This window comes from Lissotriton vulgaris, chromosome 6, assembly GCF_964263255.1.
Source record: "Lissotriton vulgaris chromosome 6, aLisVul1.2, whole genome shotgun sequence".
Taxonomy (NCBI): Eukaryota; Metazoa; Chordata; class Amphibia; order Caudata; family Salamandridae; genus Lissotriton; species Lissotriton vulgaris.
In genome coordinates this window covers 1,309,012,440-1,309,029,001 of record NC_141694.1, presented here as the reverse complement: position 1 = coordinate 1,309,029,001, position 16,562 = coordinate 1,309,012,440, and the positions used below count along the sequence as shown (strand labels likewise).

The 16,562-nt window shown below is 48.4% G+C and overlaps 1 protein-coding gene across 2 annotated transcripts in view; it reads right to left on the bottom strand.

Annotated features, from left to right (window-relative positions):
• The window catches only part of HBS1L (HBS1 like translational GTPase), a 640,556-nt gene that overhangs the window by 544,770 nt on the left and 79,224 nt on the right, over positions 1-16,562 (bottom strand). The window lies entirely within an intron of this gene.

Genomic DNA, 16,562 nt, shown 5'->3' with positions numbered 1-16,562 from the left:
GAGGCACTGGGGAGGGAGATAGAGCTGTGAGAGGTAAAAAGTGCCATTAAGGCCATGGCTAGGAATAAAACACCAGGGACAGATGGGGTTTTTTTCTAGGCGAATTTTAAGCCTCATACATAGACCTATTGGGAATAAGGGGAAACTACTGGGGACCACCAGAGAGGCTTTATTAGTCCTGTTTTTAAATGCCAGGGAAGCAGGCATCAGACAAGACAGCCCACAGGCCACACTCTATGCTTAATCTGGATTACAAAATCTTGAGCAAGATACTAGCGACTCGACTATTGCCATATACGACAGATCTTATACACCAGGACCAAGCGGAGTTCATACCAGCTCAGAACACGGCGATGTAATGTGCAGAGGTTGTTAAGAGTGTTGACAGCAGGCACATATTGCAGAGAGGAGGCATCCATCTTTACAGTAGACATAGAGAAGGCATTCAACGGTCTTGAAGGCCGTACTTGTTCAGGGTGATGTTTGCATTCGGACTGGGACCAGAGTTTGTGGCATGGACGCTGTATACAGATTCTAAGGTTTGAGTCAAGACAGGAAGGATCAGATAGCTATGGGGTGGAGAGGGGAACACGGCATGGGTGTCCCCTATCACCCCATCTGTTCACTCTGGCTATGGAGCCACTGGACGCTAAAGCCAGGACAGGAAACTTGTATCAGGGGCTGGAGGTGGAGGGATGAACCCATTATGTAGCATTATATGCACACAACTTACTGCTATTCCTTAGGAACACTGGAGAAGATCTCGATGGAGCCAGGGAACTACTAATGGCACTGGAGTGAGTAGCAGGCATCAAGGTAAACTGGGGCTAATCGTGTCTGTTTTCTACCAGGCAGGGACAAGACAAACCACAGGCAGTAGATGGTGTAGATGGGAAAGGAGATGTCTCCCATACTTGGGAGTCAAAATCTATCATGATCGAGCGAATCTTTTAGAGGGCAATGTGGAAAAAGCTATCAGGGGACGAAGGCCAGTTTCGGGTTTTGAGGGACCCTCCCCTTATCACTGACTGGTAGAATGTTGCTCCTAAAAATGGTGACACTCCAAGACTCCTATATTTCTTCGGGGTACTACCGGTATGGATCCCAGCGGAGAGGTTTCGACATCTCCTGACAATAGTGACAGAGTTTCTGTGGGGTGCTGGGAGGCGCAGGGTAGCCCTGAAGACATTAATGAGACCAAACACGGAGGGGGGTTTGGCAGCACCAGACTGAGTACTACAATACAGCTGCCCAGTTGCAATGGCTCCCGAAATGGGTTGCGAGCCAGTTAAGGGGAGACTGCACAACAGGGGGACGCAAGCCAGAGTCTGGACCTCCTCTCAAGAGTAGTGTTACGGTTGCCTATTCAGGAAAAGGAAATTACTACAGAACTACGAGTGGCTCACAAATGTTGGGTTAGAAGCCTACAGAGGTTCAAAACCAAGCACCCATATGCACCGGATATTCCATTATCGCTATGCATGGCACGATCACAGTGCGTACCCGCGAAGACTAATGACCTGGATGACAGCAGGGGTAACCACAGTTGGAATGCTATACGAGGAAGGAATCCTGCTACCCGTTGACACATTCAGGGCCATATGTATCAACCCATTTCCCCATAGACCTAGAATGGGCAAAACCCTTTGATACATCTGGCCCTCAGTGACAGATACAAGATACAGAGGGGAGACTCTATTGCATACTAACTTAACACCAGCAAAACACAAGCAATGGGTGAGTGGGCTTTCTGAACCGCCTCTAACCGAGTGGTGCCAGAATGTGGTATCGGCAGCAGGGACATTCAAGGCTGTCACTTGCTTCTACAAGAGACTTAGTTGGGTGATACTCCCTCCCTTAATGAATAACAGCAAATATGGGAAGAAGACCTGGGGGAACCTATAGAGGAGAAAGTATGGGGGAGAACTGACAGGACGTGTCAGTGAGATCACTAGAAATACTAGATTCCAATTAGTGAACTTCTATGCATTTCATAGGGCATATCTACCCCAGGGCGTATGAACAAGCACTTAAACACGAAAACGGTGACCTGTCCCCGCTGTGTGGAGGAGGGGGCGGAGTTCCCCCACATGTTTTGGAGTTGTCCTGAGATAGGGAAATTCTGGAAGGAGGTGACAAATTATTTCGGAAGTGACGGAGAAGGAAGGATAAGTTACCTGTAATCCTGGTTCTCTTCCAGGGGTATCCTCATCAAAGCCATAAGCACTGAATATTCCCGCCCATGTGCGGGACTCCGGAAACAATATAAAAATATATATGTAAAAACACATATCTCGCTCCACATATATGTACGTACATATATTATTTTTCTCACACCAATGCAGCCCCAAAACTGAGGCTAAAACAATGTAATCACATGTACTGCAATTAGTAAGGAAAAAAAAAACACATTAGGTCAAATATCCCTTGAACTTTGTGTTTTAATGAGTAAAACCACTCATAAATCCTGAAGATTGCTAATAAATAGACATGGTTAGCCCTCAGGCTGCATTGTAAAACAATAGCATAGAAAATGAAACCATTTTCAACAAAAACTGCCACTGTGCTTTTAAGGCAGCCATTATCCCGGGCTTCCCATCATGCCTCAGGGGTGACAGTTAGGTCAGTTCTTTGCATAACCCTGAAGACAGGGATCAACCATAAGATTGTAATAGTACCGAATCTCATTTACCTGGAGAGGCGGGTGGGTTGCTTATGACTTTGATGAGGATACCCCTGGAAGAGAACTAGGATTACAGGTAAGTAAGAAAACAAGTTACTTACCTGTAACTTTGGTTCCCCAGTATTGGTAACTTTCATAGATTCCCATGCTTTGTATCATTCCCCGTCGTCGGAATGGGAGCCTCAGTAAATAAAAAATACCATAGTAGTAAGCACAAAGTGAAAAAATAGGCCTAGGCCTCATCTAATTTTGTAGCTTATCCACATCTTTTTGTAAAATAGACCAAATTCTTGCAACAGCCAATCAGAACAGCCTCATCCCACAGAACCTTCCTGAGAGAGCCTCAGAGCCTCAGATTTCGTAGCCGTTGTGAACAGCAACATCGTTGTACAATAAGGCTGAGCTTTCCCAAGGGAGGAGGGTGGGCGCATGGGAATCTATGAAAGTTACCAATACTGGGGAATCAAAGTTACAGGTAAGTAACTTGTTTTCTTGCCCCAGTATTGGAATTTTCATAGATTCCCATGCTTTGTATCAGAATAGCTAGCAGTAAAGAGAAAGCATATTTTGTCATTTGTATATCTGTAAATGTCATACATAATCCTGATAAGAAAAACAGATACACATTGGCACCACAAAGCAGAACAATCACAAGTAATACAAAATATGCAATACAGGAAGGCGGGATAGAAAGGAAAGCTCACCGACTTATTGAAAAAGGTTCCTCAAAACCGCTTGGACCACTGCTGCATCCTCCTTCACAGAAGAATCCAAGCAGTAGTGGCGAGTGAAGGTGTGGACACTGGTCCATGTCGCCGCTCTACATATGTCCTTGATCGGGTCACCTGAGAATAGAGCCACCGATTAAGCCATTGAGCTTGTAGAATGAGCACGAACTGCTCGCTGAAGTGGCTTTCCCGCTTCTTGATGGCAAAACTGGATGGCACCTGATATCCAGAGGAAATGCAGGATTTAGAAATTGGACAACCCTTTCTCGGAGCACTGTATGAAACAAAAAGCAGGGAAGACTTCCTGGACAGTTTCGTCCGCTCTAAGTAGAACTTGAGGCATCTATGAATGTCCAAAGAATGTAGCACCCTTTCCGCTGGAGTGGAGGGGTGCAGGAAGAAGGAATTTAGGATCACCGGCTCATTAAGATGAAAGTCTGAGGGGACCTTTGGAATAAATTTAGGATTCGTCTGCAGGATGAGAACATCACTCTTACATTGTAGAAAGGGTTCCTCGATTGTGAAAGCCTGGAGCTCACTAACTCTTCTAGCCGATGTCAGGGCCAAGAGAAGAGCCAGTTTCCAAGACACAAACTTCATGTCGGCCCTGTGAATAGGCTCAAACGGGGCCTTCATCAGATGCGACAGGACCAAATTCAGATGTCAGGCTGGTGGTGGAGGCCTGACTGGAGGAAAAGCCCTGAACAAACCTTTCCAGAACTGTTTAACGATCCTCGCAGACCAAAGGGAAGGACCTGATGAAGATCGTCGAAATCTAGAAAGGGCCGCCAAATGTACTTTTATAGAAGAATGAGCCAATCCAGATTTTGCAAGAGACAGAATATATGGCAAGAGTTGGTGCGGTGCAGAAGTATATGGATGTAGACTTTGTCTCTGACACCAAAGGCAGAACCTCTTCCACTTCGCCCGATAGGTCTTATTAGTACTAGGCACTCGGGCCTGGGCTAAAATGGCTCTACATTCCCCTGAAAGATGTAAACCCTGGAATTCTCTGAACTCAGGAGCCACGCTGTCAATTGAAGGGACCTCAGGTCTGGATGCAGAACCTGACCCTGGCCCATTGTTAACAGTGACGGAACAGGTCGAAGGAGAATCGGTTGATCTTGGGAGAGAAGAAGGAGTTCTGTGTACAAAAACTGCCTGGGCCATGCTGGTGCAATCAGAATCATTCTGCAAGGCTCCGCCTTGAGCTTGCGGATCAGTCTCGGGATCAGCGGAATAGGTGGAAAGGCGTAAACAAATGCGCCGTACAAGGCTATCAAAAGCGCATTCCCCAAGGATCCCTGATGGTGATCCCTGCTTGCGTAGCACTGGCATTTGGCGTTGTGAGGAGTCGCAAACAAATCGATGTTTGGGGTCCCCCAATGTGAAAACAGTTCCTCCAGAATGGTCTGATCCAATTCCCAATCGTGGCTGATAATCTTTTGGCGACTCAAAGCGTCCGCTGTGGCATTGAGTGTGCCTGCCAGATGTTCCGCAGAAAGAGTGATAGTGTTGGACCACCCAATTCCACAGTCTATGTGCTTCCTTTGAAAGAGTGCAGGATCTCGTCCCGCCCTGCTTGTTTATGTAGTGCATGGCCGTGGTGTTGTCTGTACGAACCAGCACTGAACGGTTGCGGATCCTTGGAAGGAAAACCTGTGAGGCTAGACGGATGGACATAAGTTCCAGTAGATTGATGTGGAACTTGCCCTGGACTGTGCTCCAATGACCACTGACTTTCAGTTCTTGGAGGACCGCTCCCCACCCCTCCATGGAAGCATCTGTTGTCAACACCATGGGAGATGGTGGAAGTTGAAATGGCAAACCTACTGAAAGATTCTCTTTTAGTAACCACCAGCTGCTTGCTTTTCGCATTCCCGGTGTGATCACGATCTTGTCGTCGAATGAGCCTGTTACCTGACGCCATTGCTTGTCCAGTTCTTGCAGTGGACACATTCGAAGCCTGCAGTGTGGTATCAATGGTATGCAGGATGATATCGATCCGAGAAGCGATTTGTATTGGCAAACTGACAGAAACTTTCTTGTGTGCAGGAGGCGAGCTGAGCGAATCAGTTTGGTTTGGCGCTCCTCCATAGGGAAAGCCATGCAGCAATCCGTGTCTAGGATCGCACCCAAAAACCTTGCTGTCTTGGAGGGGTGCAAAATAGATTTCTCCTTGTTGAGCCGAAGGCCCAGCTGCTCGAATAGTTGACTGCAGCTCGTGACTGCCCTGGATGCTTCTTGGAATGAAGGAGCTTTTACCAGCCAGTCGTCCAGATATGGGAAGACTTCGAAAGTGCTTCCTGAGAAAAGCTGCCACAGGAGCCAGTACCTTTGTAAAGATCCTTGGTGCGGACCGAAGACCAAAATGCAGTACTCTGAATTGGAAATGGCTCTTGCCTACTGTGAATCGAAGATATTGCCTGTGAGCTGGATGAATGGGCACATGGAAATATGCATACTCTAAACCCAGGGTTGCCATGTAGTCCCCTGGATTGAGAAGACGGAGAATGTCCTGGAGGGTGACCATCCTGAATGACAACTTGATGAGATAAGTGTTGAGCTTCCGTAGATCTAAAATCGGACGCCACTTCTCCTTAGTTTTCCAAACCAGGAAGAACCTGGAATAGAACCCCTTCCCCTTCTGGGAATGAGGTACAGGCTCTATTGCCCCCTTGATGAAGAGTTGGTGGGCTTCGAGACAAAGAAGTCCCAGATGTTTGGGTGTAATGGCACCTGGAGCTCTCGTTGGAGGAAGATTTTGAAACTCCAACGTGTGTCCTCTTTTGATGATGTTCAGGACCCACTGGTCTGATGTTATGACTTCCAACTGTTTAGGCACTGGGCAATCCTGCCCCCCACTTGTGTTAACGAGGGTACAGGAACAGTAGAAAGAGCCACATGGCCGCTATTGTCTCTTAGTATGGTCTCTCCTCTGTTGTCCTGGACGTCCTCTTGGCTGCTGGCGAGAGAAAGATCCCGACTGACCCCTCTGTGAATATTGGGGTTTGTATGACTGGCCAGGTTGGGAGTAGGAAGAGTAGCGTTGTTGATTGCCGCCTCTGTAGGATGAGAAACCTCTTCCTTTGCCCCCCTAAAAGGAACTTTGCGGTATTGTAATGTTCCCAAGGACTTCGCCGTATCAGTATCTTTCTTTATGCCTTGTAGGGCGTCATCCACAGGTTTACCAAATAACATCTCTCCTTCGTAAGGTAGATCCAGAATCTTGTTCTGTACTTCCTGTCTAAACCACGTGGCTCGCAGTCAACCCTGGCGTCTTAAAAACAGCCGAGCCTGCTAGCTCTCGGAAGGCAGTAGTAGCTATATCCATAGCGCAGTCGATTACCTCCGAAGAGGCGCGCTCCCCTTCCATCAAGATTTTCCTGACCTCATCCTTAGACCCATCCTGAAGTTCTTCCACAAACGGAGAGAGGTCACACCACATCTGGCGATCATATCTCCCCAGAATCGCCAAAGCATTAGCCGCCCTAACGAGGAGGCTGGCCATTGTGGAGAATCTTTTTCCAACATGGTCTAGACGCCTGCCCTCTTTATCAGGTGGGGTCGTTAGAGGCGTGGATGGATTCTTGGATTTAGACTCTGCGGCCTGGGAGATAACAGAGTCCGGTATTGGTGGACCTGTAAGACATGCAGGGTTACCCTCCGGCGCCCTATACTTTTTCTCCAGTCTGGGAAGCACTGGGAGGACCGTGGCTGGATTTTGCATAGCCTTTATCCCTTCAGACCAAACATGTTCAATGATGGGGATTGAACGAACCGACTTCCGGAATGGTTCTTTGAAGTCGTACAAAAAACAGTCAGATTGAACTATGTGAACTGGAAGACCAAATCTTTTGGACGCTCGTTCCATTAGGTTGTGAAAACCTCCAATATCTGCTGGAGTAGAGATTGCGGTATCAGGCCCTGTAACATCCGGATCTTGAAGGCCATCTTGATTCCAGTCCATATTCTGATCTTGGGCAGGATCCCTCTGCTGATCCGCATCAGATGAGGCATCATCCTCATCCCGAATGGCAACTATCTCCTGAGGATGTTCTACGGGCTCTGGGTCATGCACCCTTAAGGTCAAAGAGGCGTCCGCCACTGGTTGCGATACTGGAGGCAGAGGTGAGGGAGGAAATTGTTGTTGAACCTCCTGTTGCGTAGGGAAACGCCTCCGATAGTCCTGCAACATTAATTCTAGGTCAGAAATGAGAGGACGGCATCGCTACCATCTCTTGTTGAGACCGACGTGGAGATCTCTGTGAATGATCCTGCATGCAAGGCCTCTCTTGCTGATCATAACAGTCTTGCAGAGAATAGTGGTGTTGCTCCGCCTCGCCTTCCTCAGAACTGACCTCCTGTAATTTGACCTGCAAGTGAGATGGGCTATAAGCTGGCCCATAATTGCTATCATCTTCCTCCTCAGAGTCATCATCAAGCAATAAGGTAGGAGGCAACGGCGTAACCCGCCGTGGAGATGTCATTTCTGGTGTTATACGTCTCTTCCTTTGAGAAATGCAGATTTTCCCAGCCGTCGACAGGATAGTCGTCGACGGTTGAATCTTCGTCGAGTGTTTCGTTGACGGAAGCGCCGACGAAGAGACTGTGCTAGTCGTCGAATGAGTCGTCGACGGTAAGATGGGTTTCGTCGACGATGGCTGAATAGTCGACGGAGTCGTCGACTAGCTCGTCATCAGAATCATGGTAGCTGGGGTCGTCGTCGACTTAGTTCTTGTCGTCGTCGTCATCGCAGGAATCAGGCATCCTAAACATAGTCGACGGTGAGGATGCCGTCGTCGTAGCCATCGTCGACGAGGCCAATTTTAAAGACAAGTCCTTTTTGACAGGAATCGTCGACGTACCTGTGGTTTTCACCGTCGACGAACGCAGTTTCTTGTCAGAAGGTATGTCCTGAGGCGTAGATGAAGGCTTTTTCACCCCTTTTTCTTTCTCTGAAGGTGGTGAAGTTACAGAAATGATTTTCATAGCCTTTTTTGAAGGTTGCAACTCCTCAGGCTGTCCCTGCCTCTCCTTTTCACAGTGGTGAGGAGATTTAAGGGAAGCAGGCCTATCAGAGGTCCCAGGTAAGGCCTTCACATTGGGCTCATTAGATGTTGAAGGGTGAGACCTACCCCTCTTGGATCTTCTTGATGATACAGCAGAAGAAGAGCCCTCACTGTCCGAAGACAGAACTTCCTTGCGATCCTTTATTTTTTGCAACCAGGTCAGCAGGCGGCCTTCTCTGTCCCTCAAGGTCTTGGTGGAGAAGGTTCTGCAAATCTTGCAGTCAGTGGCCTTGTGGTCCGGGTATAAGCAGTATATGCAGACTTCATGTTTGTCATCAACAAACAACCTCTTTTTTGAGCAAGTAGCACAGACATGATGAAAAACAGGCAAAAAGTTGTAGAAATATACTCAGAAGGGAACAAAGAATGAGCAGAGCACAATGGAGACTCCCTTGCACAACGTGCGGTAGAAAATCTGAGGCTCTCTCAGGAAGGTTCTGTGGGGTGAGGCTGCTCTGATTGGATGTTGCAAGACTTTGGTCTCTTTTACAAAAAGGTGGATAAGCTACAAAATGAGATGAGGCCTAGGCCTATTTTTTCACTTTGTGCTTACTACTATGGTATTTTTTATTTACCGAGGCTCCCATTCCGACGACGGGGAATGATACAAAGCATGAGAATCTATGAAAGTTCCAATACTGGGGCAACTTATCCTTCTCTTCCAGGGGATCCTCATCAATAGATATAAGCACTGAATAGAATAGCAAGCCCATCAACCACCTGCAGGTAAATGAGAAGTACATGACCCAACCAAATAATAACAGCCAATAACTCAGCTGTTAATCAGATTCCTCAGGGAGGCCTTGTAAATGTATGGACAGACCTCCAGGTCGCCGCTTTACAAATCTCAGACATGGGCACATTATGCAGGTAAGCCGTAGTGGAATGCGCTTTAGGGGTAAACCCCAGAGGTTTTTGCGCCAATTGGTAAGAAAGTTTGATACACGAAACGATCCATCTGGAAATGTAACGTTTCGATGCTGCATGACCAGTTTTGATCGATCCATAGTTAACAAATAACTGATCAGAATGCCGAATAGACTTGGACCTCGCAGATAGAGCTTTAAAACCCTTTTCAGGTCCAAAGAGTGTAAAGCCCTCTCAGCTGGAGTAGATGGATTGGGAAAGAAAGTGGGCAGAGAAAACGACTGACATGAAAATCTGACACCGCACCCTTCTTTCCTGCCGAAAGTGTTCTCAGCACCACTCTATTCAAATGAAACACTGTATATGGTTCCTTGGTACAGAGAGCCTGAATCTCGCTCACCCTACGAGCTATAGTAATCGCAACCAAAAAAGAGGGTTTCCAGGAAATATGCTGTAAAGTAGCTTTATGAATGGGCTCAAAAGGTGGACCCATCAATTTTGGTAGTACTAGGTTCAGCTCCCAGGGAGGAGAAGGAGGACGTATTGGAGGGTACACCTTTTTCAGACCCTGCAGGAAATCCTTTACTGCTGGCAACTGGAAAAAAGAAGCTTGTGAAGGTGATCGCCTATAAGCTGTTATAGCAGCTAAATGCACCTTAATGGAATTGAACTTCAACCCTGCTTTAGCCAGGTACAACAAGTAGGGAAGAACTGCTTCTTCCTGACCCTTCACCGGATTATGCCCATTCTGCATACACCACATATAGAACTGCTTCCACTTGCATGCGCAAGAATGTCTTGTGGGAGGAAGTCGTGCTTCTTTCAGAATGGACATGCAGTCCTGTGGCAGTCCTAGATGGCCGTATTGAATGACCTCAGGAGCCATGCTGCCAAGCTCACTGACGGAAGGTTGGGATGGTGAATCCTCCCGTTTATCTTCGATAACAGGTCCGGCCTGCATGGAAGCCTCTTGTGAGGAGCCACTGACAGGTGAAGCAGGTCTGTGTACCACCATTGTCTCGGCCAGTCGGGGGCAATCAGGATCATTGATGTGCACGAGTGGTTCAGCTTGCTCACCACCTTCGGGATGAATGGAAGGGGCAGAAAAGCGTACACAAATTCCCCTGACCAGTCGATCAAAAGAGTATTCCCTCTTGTTCCTGGCCGGTAGAACCTTGAGGCGAAGCTTGGGTATTTTTCTGTTTACGTCGTCCGCGAAGAGGTCTATAGAACGACGACCCCAAGACTGAAAAATACCTTCTAGCACTTCGTCGTTGAGAACCCAGTCCTCTCTGTCTTCGAAGTGCCGACTTAGTGCGTCCGCCCTCACATTTTGCTCTCCTGGGAGGTGGACTGCTTGAACAGACAACTTGCGAGCCAGAAGCCAATGCCAGATGCTCTGAGCTTCCAGTGATAGCGTCCTTGAACGGGTTCCTCCCTGCTTGTTCAAGTAGTACATCGTGGTGGTGTTGTCAGTTTGTACTAGAACCGCTGCCTCCTGAAGCAAGGGAAGGAACGCTTTGAGGGCCAGGTGGACTGCTCTCAATTCCAGCATGTTGATGTGGTAGGTGCTCTCTTTGGAAGACCACAGACCCTGCACTTGGAGAGGCCCCATGTCCGCTCCCCAGCCTTGTAGAGACGAGTCTGTGATTATCGTTTGCGCAGGAGGAGGTTGATGGAAGAGAACTCCCACCTGCATGTTCTGTTTCTTTGTCCACCACGGGATGGAAGCTTGAGCCACCTCTGACAAAGTGATCTGATCCTCCCAGCGAGCTGATTGCTGGTCCCATTTGTCCTCCAGATCCTGCTAAAGAGGACGCATCCGAAGTATGGCATTCGGTACCAAGAAAATGCATGACGCCATCGACCCTAGGAGGGAGGCTATTTTCCGCACTTTCTGAGTCCGGCTGCGAAGAACTTGCTGGCACTTTAGCGTTATAGACAACGGTCTCTCCTCCGAAGGAAACACTTCTCCTACTTCGGAGTCTAGCAGAGCTCCTAGGAAGTGAATCTTCTGAGTGGGTTGGGAGACAGATTTGCTGTAGTTGACATGTAGACCTAGCCGCTGACATAGTTCTATGCAGGTCTGGAATTGATTCCTTACGTTGTCTGGGGAAGGACCTTTCAACAGCCAATCGTCTAGGTATGGGTATACGAAGACCCCCCCTGCGGCATAGAGCTGCCGCCACCACTGCGACACACTTCGTGAACACCCTGGGAGCAGACTTCAACCCAAACGGTAGGACTTTGAACTGGTAGTGGGAGGTCCCCACCCGGAACCGAAGGAATCTCCAGTGATCGAGCCGTATTGGGACATGAAAGTATGCATCTTGAAGGTCCAGCGAACACATCCAATCCCCTTCCTGAGATGTGGATATATTTGATGAAGCGCCAACATGCGAAACTTTTCTATTCTGACATGTAGATTGAGTGTCCTCAAATCCAGAATGGGCCTGTATTCTGCCTTCTGGCCCTTTTTTCTGACCAGAAAATACCTTGAATAGACTCCATTTCCCCTTTGAGCCAGCGGCACCCTCTCGATGGCTGATTTTTCGAGGAGTGTCGCAACTTCTTTCTTTAGCAGTTGTAGCTGGTGGCTTGACGTTGGCATCGGAGGAACGGATGGAGGTAGACGATGAAAACGAAGACAGTACCCATTCTGCAGCGTCGACAACACCCATTGATCTTTTGTAAAGGCCTGCCACTCTGCCCTGTGATGTGCAATGCTCCCCCCCCCACTGGAGTGGACAACGGCGCTGGGGGAAGTGAAGACTCATTGTTTCTGCTGAGGCTTATTGAAGCTGTTGCCTTGGCGCTGATTCCCACCTCCTTTGGAATTGCGCTTGCCTTTATATTGTGATTTTTGTTGGCCTTGTTGGGTCTGACCCTTCTGCCAGTGAGGGGATTGAACCCTCTGCTTCGAAGAGCCCTTGTTGTCAGAGCGGAACTTGTTCCAGAATTTCTTTTTCTTTTCAAGCCCCACGGCTTTAAGGGTGTCTAACTCCGTTTTCATCCGTTGCATCTCTTCATCAGCATTCGCCCCAAATAGATGTGCCCAAAAAAGAAAGGTTTAGGATTCTGGCTTGATCTTCGGGTTTTAAGGCTGTCAGGTCCAACCACGAGGATCTCCTTGCTGTGATCCCATGCGCATATCCATGCGCAGCCAGAGTAGCTCTATCTGCTGACGCCCCTATAACCTGATTGGAGACTTGACTGCCCTCCATCAGAATCTCTTCAAAGTCCTTTCTATCTTCCGGAGGAAGCTTTCCAGAAAACCTCTGAAGCAAGTCCGACAGAGATATATCGTATCTGCCCGGTAGAGCTTCCGCATTGGCGACCTTGAGGAAAGAGGCTGAGGTGTTACACACTCTTCTCCCCCATGAGTCTTGCAACTTGCTATCCTTATCCGGCGGTACCGTGGATGAGGAGGCCACCGCATTGGATTTTTTAGCCGCCGCAATGATTACTGAATCTGGTGGTGGGTCTGACTTGAGGAACAGAAGATCTTCTTCAGGCGAGCAATATTTTTTAAGAATCCTCACTGGGACAGACTTCACCGTCGCCGGAGTCAGGAAAACCTCATTCACCGGGTCCATGATGCCCCGGGCCAACGGCAGCAAAGGTTTAGGTGCCGATCTGTGCTGCAGGGTTTCAAAGATGACCGTCGTCTTGACCTGCGGAGCTGTCATAGGCACTCCTAGCTTCAGGGCTCCCCTGCCCAAGAAGTCTTGGAACGAATAAATATCCTCAGTTGGAGATATTCTCGATGGTGGGCTGTCTGTTGGAGTAGGAGAGTAATTCCTGTGAGAGCGGGTCCTCAATGAACTTGAAGATCTATGAGACCGCCTTCTGCTCCTGGACCTAGATTTTCTCTTACTGGAGCGCACTCTAGAGCACGACCGCTCTGTGGGGCGGGAGTCTTGTTTTCGATACCCCCTCAAACGGTCCGCCGTCTCCTTGTCCGCTGCCCAGTGGTGAAGTGGTCTGTACCATCTTGGGGAAAGACGAACAGAAGGAGACTTCTGGGTGTGATCTCTCACTGGCGAACGTGCCTGAGGAGGTTGATCCGCTTGTCCATGCCTGGACCTCTCACTGTCAGAGGAGCTGACTTGCCCATCCGAAGATCTGTTACTGCGAGATGCCGAGGAGGATAAAGACAGGCTCACCAGAGCCTGTCTAGAGGAAGACCTCGACCGACTTCTCTCATCTGAGACCCTTCTCCTTTTGTTGGGAGGATCCTGTACAGAGGACTGCTCCACCTCCGCAGCTGATGCTGATCGTGGGGAACCCTGCTGAGATGTAAGGGCCTGAGGATGGTCCAATGATTGACTATCCAACTCTTGCACCACCTGCTTCAAAGGTGACCTTCCCTGTGTTTTTGCAGGGGAGACATGCCTTGAATTCGAGCCACCCTGTTCTCTGGATCTCCGCTGACCAGTCGACAGTGGTTGCTTTGACATCGAACGTCGATGTTGTGTAGATGACCTGCGCCCTCTCGATGTCGACCGTGATCTCCTAGACGCCGATCTCTGGTGTCTGGGAGACGGCGGAGGATGCACTGACGTCAAGCGCCACTGCTCCAACTATGAATGTTCCCTGGACCTCGAGTGACGATGACTGTCCCTCGACGGAGAATTCCTCGACGTCGAGGGCTTTTTGCCAGATGACGACGACGGAGGCTGCTTCCACTTCGAACGCCGATGATCTGGCGACGTCGGAGGCTGCCTAGACGTCGAACGCCGTTGACGGGGAGTCGACGTGGGCTGCTCAGACGTCGAGCGACGATGCCTGATCGTCGACGGAGGCTCCCTCAACGTCGAACGACCACGACTAGTCGTCGACTGAGGCGGTCTCGACGTCGAACGCCGGTAGTCAGGCGTCAACGGAGAAGGCCTCGACGTCACAGCATGACGATGCTGCTTCGACGCCGGTTGGCTCGCCGTCGAGCTCCTCTGCTCCAACGGCGACCTACTCCTTGACTCTGTCTGTAGCGGAGGTACCTTGTCTCTTGACGCCGAAGACTTCTTCTTCGTGGCTGTCGATTGCTTTCTTCGACGCCGATCCCGACGTCGAAGGTGAACAAGTCGGGATTCCTCTCGACGTCGACCGCGTCCTGCGACTTTTCTGCTTCTAGGGATATCTTCCTCTCTCAGAAAGCCCATAAATACAAATTCTCTCTCTGTCTTTGAGAGTTCTGGTCGATAAAACCTGGCAGTGTTCGCAGAACTTGAAGAATGAGAGTCTGGCAGGCACAAGATACACACTGGATGAGTGTCAGTCTTGGCCTTCTTCCTTCCACATGAAGGGCATTTGTCAAAGAGGGAAGGCATTTTGACAGAAAAATTACCTTTAAGCCTAAAAAAGGTAGTAGTAAGCAAAAGACGTCGAGTGAAAGCAAAAACTCTAGCAAATTAGAATATTTTTTGACAGAAAGTCAAAAAGAAAAAGGGAGCTGTTTCACCAGGGTCCTGACTGAAGGAGCCGGAAAGAACAACTGACCTAACTGTCACCCCTGAAGCATGATGGGAACCCTGGGGTCATGGTTGCCTTAAAGGCACGGTGCCAGTTTTTGTTGAAAATGGTTTCATTTTCTAAGCTTTTGTTTTACAATGCAGCCTGAGGGCTAACACGGTCTATTTATTACCAATTTTCAGGATTTATGAGTGGTTTTACTCATTAAAACACAAAGTTCAAGGGATATTTGACATAATGTGTTTTTTGTTTCCTAACTAATTGCAGTACATGTACATGTGATTACATTGTTTTAGCCTCAGTTTTGGGGCTGCATTGGTGTGAGAAAAATAATATATGTACGTACATATATGTGGAGCGAGATATATGTGTTTTTACATATATCTTTTTATATTGTTTCCGGGGTCCCGCACATGGGCGGGAATATTCAGTGCTTATGACTTTGATGAGTATCCACTGGAAGAGAAGTGATCACGGTTCCAGGATACTGCCTGTTGCAGATTCCCCCACACCTCTAGGAATAAAGTCACAAGTAATTTTCAGGGCCTGGGTTTTATACTAGCAAAAAGGGATATCACCAGTCATTGGAAGGCACTGGGAGGACCCCACACAGATAGGTGGAAGAGAGAGTTTGTGCGCTGGGCAAGCTATGAGGGGGCGGTATTCTGAGGGAGGCCAAACTAAATAAAAGCGAGAAGTCATTAGAAGAAGCCAGGGCGTGGGATGCGTTGGTAGCACAACTTAACCAGCCAGAGGATGCCACAGAAGAAGTGCAGCAGGCGGCTTCACAGGAGGCTGAACCATAAAGCAGCCCGATGTAACTACATGGAGATGGTGGAATTGAGATGGAGGATTTGGGAGTACTATCCAGATAATAGGAGTTTGGAGGGAGAGTAGAGAATAGGACCTCTGGGTAGAGGCTCCAGGAGAGGCTACCCCAGAGGGGCATTAGAGCATGCTGGCGGGGAGGGAAGGAGGGGGAAGGGGTTGCCACTTGGCATGGGGCGGGCAAAAGCAGTGTACACCACATACGCCGTTACATTCCAGTGCTGATAATGTTGAAGGAGTGCCGGTAAGGGCACAGCGATCGTCCACACAACAAACTGAACGAGGACAAGCAGGAAAACTCTTCAATAAGAAAGGGATGCGAGGGATGATGATTGGAATGTACTGAATTGTCATATGTCCTAAATGTATTCATACTGTTGCCTGTATGTCACCATAAGCAAATGATTAATAAAGTCGGTTTAAAAAAGCACACTAGCTCACTGATTTACTGTTGATGCGTATATATAAAAAAAAATACCTGTGCATAGAGCTGAAGGAGGCGGCACACAAGGTAATGGAAGGTGGAGATTGACCAGAAGGGGAGCAAGAAAGAGACACCGAACCATACATCATCTTAAAAAAAAAATTTGAAGTCTGTACATATGTCTCTCAATCAACACGTTTTTGTTCCTCTCCTGGGTATAAGGCTGCTCATGTTGAACTTGGAAACAATCTGCAGATGTCCCCTACCCTCATAGGGTTACTCCAGGCTCTTGACAATGAAGGAGTGGGGATTCATTATTCCTTTGGAAAGGTCCGTTTTGCAGCACTGAAATCTGGATGTGCGGAATGTCATGGGGGAAGAAGAGTTGCAGTTCAATATGTATAGAAAGATTTGATTATCCTTATTAGCCCCTTTGGTGTTTCTAATTCCGAGGCCGACGAAAAGACTACCTTTTTTCTTTTTTGGGA